General features: G+C 41.0%; 1 protein-coding gene across 2 annotated transcripts in view; it reads left to right on the top strand.

Moving 5' to 3' along the window:
* Positions 1–8,209: 8,209 nt before the first annotated feature.
* DIRAS2 (DIRAS family GTPase 2) overlaps positions 8,210–9,326 on the top strand; it is a 32,593-nt gene continuing 31,476 nt past the window's right edge. The window contains exon 1 of one of the 2 annotated variants that reach the window (XM_018556678.1): positions 8,210–8,279. The gene's annotated coding sequence lies outside the window, so the exon portion shown is untranslated. Of the gene's footprint in view, positions 8,280–8,373; positions 8,591–9,326 lie in introns of those variants that run through there. The other variant, XM_018556677.1, reaches the window with a different exon arrangement.

Raw genomic sequence — 9,326 nt, 5'->3', positions numbered from 1 at the left:
TTGCCTACAGTCAAACATGGTGGTAGGAGTGTTATGGTCTGGGGCTGCATTAGTGCTGCCGCCACTGGGGAGCTACAGTTCATTGAGTGAACCATGAATGTCAACATGTACTGTGACATAATAAAGCAGAGCATGATTCCCTATATATATATATATATATATATATATATATATATATACAAATCATACATTAAAGCAGGGATGCACAAATTCCAGGAGCCCCTTATGCTCCTTAGAAATGGCAGCTGCTTCCTAACTTTTGAATTTTTCTCTAGTCTAGTCTTGGAGCTGGAAAAGTATGTGTACTTGTACTTGTACCGGGTACAGTACTTGGTATCTGAACATACCTAATAAAATAGCTCTGGCAAATAGCACGGATCTGTATAGCAGGGCAAAATACCTTATTTTTCTCTGCTGCAGTTAAGTAAAACCTATAGGTCTTGATCCTCCCCATTTTTGATTTGACCGTGAAAGGATAAGCAGCACTCCTCTTATTAGCATGTCCCTTGTTAGAACAGATACACTGCTCTCTCGTGCTGCTTTTTCCCAGACCCTTCCAGACTGTATACCCTAAGTCAGTTTTAGGTACTTACACTGCTTGCATTAAAATATATTTAATGATGCATTCATGAATACATGTCTGCATTGATTTGTGTATTTTTTATCTGCCTTACATTCAGTTTTTAGATTGCTAAGAAGACACAATTGTGAGCAGAACAGAACACATTCACCAGTAGTTTAGGACCCTTGACGGAGGAGTTCTTTATTTAGGGTTTCAACAAGCAGAGGGTTAACAAAAGGGTAAATACACGGGCTAGCAATGTGGGCACAGCAAGGGATCAGGTAGCGAGATCACAGTGGCAATATGGCAAGATATATATTCATAGTCACAGGGTACCAGCCAACAGCAAAAAGTTTCCAAGCACACTCACCAGCCAGCATGCAAAAAAACTTGTCTAACCGCTAAGGTTAAAAACAGAGGTTTTAGATGCACATCTTTTGCAGAATATGTGAAAGCCACACAGCCTCGTCAAGGCACCTCTCTGTAGTGCGGTCCTAACTCTAACCTATGAGAGTCTCCACCTAACCTATGACAGCACATGTAGCAAAAGATAAAATTGGGTGCAGGTTTGCAAGGAGGCAGCCCAACCCCCTTTAAAGGCACAGGGACACACAAGTGACCCCGCACATCACAACGGCAGCTGAGGCCCCCCATGTGTCAGTGCACCAAATCAGTTGAGCAAAACAAATGGCAAACGCACTCATCAACTTATCACCAGCTTTAAAGCAAGGTGCATGTGGAAGTGCTTTAAACAATACAACAGCAAACAAATTTCCCAGCACACTCCCCAGCCAGCATGCAAAAAAACTTGTCTAACCGCTAAAGGTACCAGTCAAGACACAGCAAAGAGGCAGGCAGCAATATGGTACAGCAAAAATTAAGTCTAGGTTCACAGGGCAGCAATCAGGGTGCCACAAGGGACAGTCACCTATACGGTACAGCAGGGATTAAATCTATGGTTATGGGGCAGCAAACTGGGTACAACAAGTGACAGGCAGCAAAATGGTTCCGCAGAGATTAGGTCCAGGTTCACAGGACAACCTCTGCCTCTTATCAGCCTGGCCACATCGAGGAGCACAACATTTGTCCTAGGTGGGCATTGCAGAGCGTGGGAAGTGTGACACCCATGAAGGGAAATTCTGTAGCCTGCATCTGGGGAATCCACCTGTAGGCCCATCAACGGATCTGTCTGTCTGGTGCCTGTTCGGGGGAGACAGAATGGCTGGCAGCTGGTGGTAAGTGGTGTGGAGTGGTGATCTACATGTGAGGGGCAGGGGGAAACTGTACTGGGTTGTGGGGATTCAAAGGAAACATTGGTGGCATATCACAGTCATGTACATAGGTGACATTCAGAGTTGATTGTCCATGATGATACATACAGTTAGGTCTGGAAATAATTGGACACTGACAGAATTTTCCTAATTTTGGCTCTGTACGCCACCACAATGGATTTGAAATGGAACAACCAAGCTGCAATTCAAGTGCAGACTTTAATCTTTAATTCAAGAGGTTGAACACAAATATCATAAGAAATGTTTAGGAATTGCAACAATTGTCATACACAGTCCCCTTATTTCAGGGGCTCAAATGTAATTGGACAAATTAACACAATCAATGTTCAAATCTTCATTATTAATACTTTGTTGAGAATCCTTTGCAGGCAATGACTGTATGTTTCGGGTCATTGTCCATTTGTAAAGTGAAGTGCCATCTAATTAACTTTACTGAATTTGGCTGGGCAGACAATGTATCCCTATACGCTTCAGAATTCATCGGTCTGCTTCTGTCTTCTGTCATATCATCAATAAATACCCAGTGCCACTGGAAGCCATGCATGCCCATGCCATCATACTGCCTCCACAGTGTTTTACAGATTATGTGGTATGCTTCGGATCATGAGCCGTTCCAAGCCTTCTCCATGCTTTTTTCTTCCCATCATTCTGGTACAGGTTGATCCTAGCTTCATCTGTGCAAGGAATGCTTTTTAGTTATGTTTTGGCAAAGTCTAATCTGACCTTTCTATTCGTATAGCATATGAATGGTTTGAACCCTCTTTGTATTTGCTTTCATTAAGGTTTCTGTTTATGGTTTGCTTGGATAATGATATACCTCCTGGAGAGTGTTCTTCACATGGCTGGATGTTATGAAGGGGTTTTTCTTTACCATGTAAAGGATCCTATGATCATCCACCACTGTTGTTTTCTGTGGATGTCTAGGTCACCAGTGCGTTCTTTTAAAGAAAAAAAAAGGGGAGCCGACAGCCCCACACACTGTGAATTTCAGCTCTAACATTAAAAAACTTCCGAAATTCGGTCAGTGTATGGGCACCTTTAGGATGACTTGTTTCACTTGCAATGAGAGCTCCCCTGAACGCATGTTGTGGGTTCACAGCAACAGCTTCCAAATGGGAATGCCACGCCTGGAATCAACTTCAGACTTTTTACCTGCCTAATTCATGATAAAATAACAAAGGAATAGCCCACATCTGTCCATGAAACAGCTTTCGAGTCAATTGTCCAATTACTTTTAGTCCCTTGAAAGAGAGATGGCTACATATTAAAGAGCTGTAATTCTCAACCCTCCCTCCAATATGGATGTGTATACCCTCGACTTAAAGCTGAGAGACTGCACTTTAAGCCCATATTCTTTATTTAAAGAAGAACTCCAGGAAATGTTGTTATTAACCCTTGCAGTGGGGCTACCCCGGCACTGCAAGGGTTAACTGCTTGTTTGTGTCTAGGTTAAAAAAAAACAAAGAAATACTTACTGAAAGGTCCCATAAATCATCAACCTCTATACACAGTGTATAGACGGAAGGATGGTGAAGAAGATTACAATGCTGCAGGGAGGGGGAGACAGGTCAGAGGGAGCGCCGTAACAGCTGGCCAGCTCGGAGCTTTGGGTGAGTATATCTTTGTTATTTTAGCATCTAGACACAATCGAGCACTTAACCCTTGCAGTGCTGGGGTAGCCCCACTGCAAGGGTTAAAAAAAATCCTGGAATTCTTTAACTATAACTTGAATTTATTTTGGTAAACAGCCAAAATAACAAAACTTGTGTCAGTGTCCAATTATTTCCGGACCTAACTGTAAATGTAATGGACTGACAAGGACGTGAGCATTATATTGACAGCAATACTAGCCTGTTTAATGGATGTACCAGCAGACACTACCAGTTGTTTGTTCTTAATTTCAATTTTATTGGTTGTTATAAGCAAGAGCTCCACTCTTTGTCCAGTGATCATAAATCACCTCTATTAGAGATCCCAAGTGCCTGTAGTCCTTATCTATGCCAAGTGGGTTCTGAGCACTAAACATGGCAGCTGAAATGTAGCAAATAAAGAAGGTAGTAAAACTGGAAATGACCACTATTGTAAAATGTGCAGGGGGGAAGGAATACAAAAGGGTGCAGGGTACAAATATACAGTCATCTGAAAAAGTAGATACACCCAGGGAAATTAATGACATTTTTGACATATTATAATAGGTAGCCTTTAGTTCTTCATTCAAACAGTGTCTAGAGATAAAGGTGATTTACAATGACACATACATTGATATGGTGTATTCATTCTCATTCTGCAAATTAAAGAAAATGCAGAGTTGTCAGGTTGAAAAAGAAAATACACCCTTACATTTACCACAACTTTAAATCCATGGAATAAATGCATGCCATATTAGGGGCCAATGATTTCAAGAGTATTCAGGTGGAACCTGTCTTATTTAAACCTCAGATATCTAATGCCTGGTGCTCTCTTTACTATTGATATGTATGGTGTCATCATGCCAAGATCAAAAGAAAGCTGTTGATGCTTATGAGTCTGAAAAGTGATTTAAAAAGATTGACACATTATTTGATCATTCCACTGTAAGGAAAATAATCTCCAAGTGACATAGATTACAAATAACTGACACACATGTGTCCAGTAATGGCTGGCTCAGCAAATTTAGCCCAAGAGCTGACCATTTGATGCTAAAAGACGTCTCCAGGAACCCTAGAATTTCATCCTGGAATCTGCAGGATGCAACAGTTTCAACAGTTGGTGCCAAAGTGCACTTATCTACAGTCAATAAGAGATTACACCAATTTAACCTGCATGGGAGGTGTGCCAGGAAAAAGCTTTTGCTGTTCACAAAGAACTTCGGAGCAAGACTACAGTTTGCCACTGAACTTATATGCAAAGACTATCAGGGTTATTCAAAAAAGGGTGAAGGGTTTGGAGAAGGGAGGAGAAGTGAACAATCTAGGACAACATGGATGAACTGGAAAGGGAGCTGAATTGGACAATTTTTCCAAATCAGCTATTTTGGCCTAGATTGTTCACTTCTCCTGCCTTCCCCAAACCCTTCACCCTTTTGTGAATATTCCTGTAGGTCTTCTGCAACAATATGCTGTGGACTGATAAGTCAAATCAGAATTGTTTGGCCACAGTAACAGTAGATGTTTGGCACAGACCAAAGAGAGCATTTTAAGAGAAGAACCTCATACTGAATGTGAGGTTATGTTGGTGAATATATTTTGCTTTGCTTTGCTGCTTCAGGGCCTGGGCAATTTTGGATTTATCGAGTTACCTATGAATTCATACAATATGTCAAAGTGTGCGTAATGAGAATGTGTGGCCATGGGGAGTGATTTATGACCCTAAACACACGCACACGCACTAGGTGCGTGTGATTTTCACACAGCAAAACGTATTTACCAACCAAAAAGTCTCTAAAAGCATATTTCCACTAATGCCATATATGGAAAAATCATGCACATGATGCATATATAATGCTGCTTCACAGTTTAGACAAAAATGGTTAGCTCATGCATTTACATTCCTGCATTCATCAACGCAAGCAACACAACATAGAGCTAATTTACACAACATCACCTTGCAATTCATGCAGGGCTTTGCACAACACACCTGCTGGGTGTGTACACACTACAAAGGTGTTTAGATTCCGCCCATAGATCATGCTGGGAGGGAACACACTACAGAGGTGTATACATGTTCGTGGTGTGTTTATAATGTTAGTAAATCAACCCCCATATGTCTGGAAGTTGAAGTGAAACCAGAAATAGATCTTTTAATTAGATAATGATCTAAAGCACAATATGAAAACCATCAATGAATGATTTAAAAAAGAAATGGCAGGTTATGAACTAGGCTGGTCAAAGTTGTGTTTTTTAATTTTTTTATTCAAGTGTATTGCCTTTATCTGTAGGTGCAGTTTTAATGAAGATCTAATGTTTGCCAATTTAAATATTTAGAAAAAAGAGATACATTTCCACGTGACGGTAAATGGCTTCAGAATCAACACCCATGAACACTACAGGCTGTGTTTATTTTAACACCCCAGCCCAATGCACTTTTCTGCTGCTTTGGGAAATTGGAGTGCTTAGTTCACATCAGTAATATATGCTGAGTGTTTTGTTTAAACACTGGTCTTCATGGGACCTGAATCAGGATCATAATGCTCTAATCCAGATTTAAATCAATTTAAGTTTTCACCTTCATGGTGCCATTGCTGAATAAACATCAGTAGGAAAATTCTGTAGGTTTTGAGTCTTTTTTTTAATAACTAGTGACTATAGTTATATAAGATATAAGCCCAACTGCCCCCTTGCCCTCCATATGCAATGTATACTGGTGGGCACTGCTGTATTATATATACATAGCTTTTTCACAATTCTTTATTATACCCAAGAGGGGGAAAAACTGTGCATGCACAGTACTGCAAATTCGACCAGCATATGCATATTTGTACATGGTCATCTGCCAATTTGACGCCTATACAGGATGGCATACATTGCATGGATAGGTGATGGGGATGTGGGGCTTACAGCTTACATAACCATAACTATCCTTTAAAATCTCTGACTCCCCCTCCTAGTTTTGAACTCATCTGTCCTTGATCCAACAAGATATTACATTAGATTGCACATCTGCAAATCCTTCCAGCTTGGCCCATGCAAATGCTCTTCACTCCTATTCATTCCTATGGACTTTCAAGTATGAGCTTTAATGTGCAGTTGTGCCCAGGCTATAGACATTTCACTGATTATATATTCTAGAGGTGCGCCAAAATAAAAATGTTAAAACCGAAACGAAAGGAAAAAAATGTCGGGCTGAAATCGAAACTGAAACCGAAAATGTTTTTTTCTAACTTTTTCAAATTTTTTCAAATATTTTATTTTAAAAAAATCTAATTTTTTTATATTTTATTTTTATTTATTTGTTTTTATTAAATATTTTTATTTTTTACTTCACCTTTAGGTGCTTCAGGGAAATATTAGGGGTCTAAAATAGAAAAAGAGATTGAGAACACAATCTCTTTTTGTGCAGCCCCTGTTATAAATGAACAGGAATCCTCTGTACTGAGTGTTCCTATTCATTTATAACATGTGGAGATAGTGTGTTTACCGTGTCCACAATCATGAATGAACAGGAGGGGGATGTAGATCACTTTCCATTCATTCATAATTGAGGATATACAGGTAGTAACCGGAGGCTTAGCAGTGTGGCAGGAGAGACGCTGCTCCTCCCGCAGTGGTTGGCCGCTTGTGACAGTTTCTCTCCTCCCCACTGGGATACAGAGCAGCGCCCAGCGTGGAGGAAAGAAAGCAGGGATGCGCCGCTGTATCGGCAGAAAAATGGCACTTTCGGCATTTAGCCTTTTTTCAGTCACGGTACCCTTTAAAACTATGCAAAATCTCAAGGCACCCCAGTCTAAAGTCTCATAGAAAAACAAACAATAAAGGGGGTTTCCCCCTTCACATCAAAGTGCCCCCTTCAAATGCAGATAACCCCCCTTCACATCAGAGTCACCCTTTGCACCTGTAGCTCCTCTTCACATCAGGAGCCCCCACTTTCACATAAGAAGCCCCTCTTTCATATGAGAGTCCCCCCTTTCACATCATAGTTCCCCCTTTACATCAGGAGCCCCCTTTTCCTCAGTCTTCATATTCCGCTTCACATGACAGTCCCACTGTCACAACATTTTGAGGCACCCGTGAGGAAGCCAGAAGGTAAACCAGGGTGCCACGGCACCTTGGCTGAGAAAGGCTAATCTAGGCACTTGCAAATCGCTGGTATGTCATGGTCATCAGTGGCAGCTTTGGATAATATGAGTAGCACTGAAGCTGGTGATTCTGTAGCTAGCTTCCAAGATGCAAACCATGGATGGCTCAGTGACTGAGCTTTAAATCGCTTACAGTTTCTGTAACACAAACCTTTCACTGACTGCAATTCATTTTTCCTAGTAACAAACATATTAAAAAGAGTGGCTTTGTAGCCACTGTAGTCTGTAGTCTGATCAGAAAACTGATCTGTCCTCTGACACTGGAGATGGTTATACAAAAAGGCCACACCTAGCGTGCATTCACTGGATTGTAACACGCATTATGAATAAGGAAAAATTATATATCAGATCACAATATACTTGCAGTGGGAACCTACTGTGCATTTAAAGCAACTCATATCCCTGTTTGGTTCAAATTTACCATCAAATTTCTGAGCAGGATGATGCTTGTTCCTAACCTGCTATCTAAAGAGATCAAGCGCTTGCAGGACATAAAAAGGAGGAAATTAAAGGAGTGTTCACAGGAACATTCAGTAGGTGGTACTTAAAAAGAATCTATGTGTTTGCAGTCGCCATTAGAGAAGCAGCAGCAGAGACTGGAGCCTGTCCATCCCTGAGCGCACACACAGGCTGAAAAGGCACTCCAGCCAAGGTACTGTGGCAAAAGCAACAGCCAAGGCCCAGGCAGCAATAGACAAAAGGGGGAGGGCGAGAGAAAGAGAGAGAGAGGGGGGAAGAGATTGAAAGGCAGGGAAGCCACAGACTACAGCAAGCACACAGCATATCCAAGCAGCACAAGGCAAGAGTCGTGAGCCAGGCTCAGAGTACAGCAGATTGAGCTGCAAATATCTGTCACGGAAGGGACAACCCTTTACCACCCAGATCCAGATTAAAAAGGCAGCTCTGCTTGTATTATGACAGCAAAAAACTGAAGATCTCCGGTGCTGACTTGTTCCCAACCAGGTAATTCTTCTTTATTTTTTCCCAGCATCAAAGGTATATTTCCTATGCAATACTACTCCAATACAGTGTAATGTTGTTATTTACATTGATCATAGTCTATCGAATTAGGGTTAGTACCATCAACATCATTCAACAGATTTGTACACCTTTTTGGCATGAATGAACTAATACAGTATGGCATGCCAGTTTAATGGAGGTATCAAGTATACATGCTCTATGTAATAAAATACAGGAATATGGCTAAACCCAGCCTTGTTTGCTTGTTTACAGATATATATGATTCAGTATAATGGATACACTGAATTTTGTACTGATTATGCAGTCACCTGCTTCTTATGGAAATTTGCCTAGATTGAGATAATTAGGACCCTTCCCGTAGATTTGTGATCTAGACCCTCTACTCTCTCTCTCTCTCTCTCTGTACTGTAATCCTGATTTAGAATCAATACTGTGCACAAGTTAAGCAATTAAACATCTCTGCCTTGTTTTCCCAACTTTAAAAAAATAACAGCATGGCCGATGCGGGATGTTTTTGGGGAGGAAATCTGGCCTTTAATTATGGGGCTCCTGTTAAACATTACCATTGATTTTCCTCTCCGGAATGATTCAGAAAAGAGATACTCGTACACCACATCCTTTAAATCAGCTTAGCTCCCTCAATCTCAGCAAAAGGCAGTGAATGGTTACAAAAAAAACAGATTAAACTTGGGAGCCAGCAGGGTTTTGTAGCGGCAGT

The sequence above is a fragment of the Nanorana parkeri genome, unplaced genomic scaffold (genome assembly GCF_000935625.1).
Source record: "Nanorana parkeri isolate BGI_ZX_2015 unplaced genomic scaffold, ASM93562v1 scaffold246, whole genome shotgun sequence".
Classification (NCBI taxonomy): domain Eukaryota; kingdom Metazoa; phylum Chordata; class Amphibia; order Anura; family Dicroglossidae; genus Nanorana; species Nanorana parkeri.
Note: the sequence above shows the minus strand (reverse complement) of the source record. Positions and strands in the feature narration are given on the sequence as shown.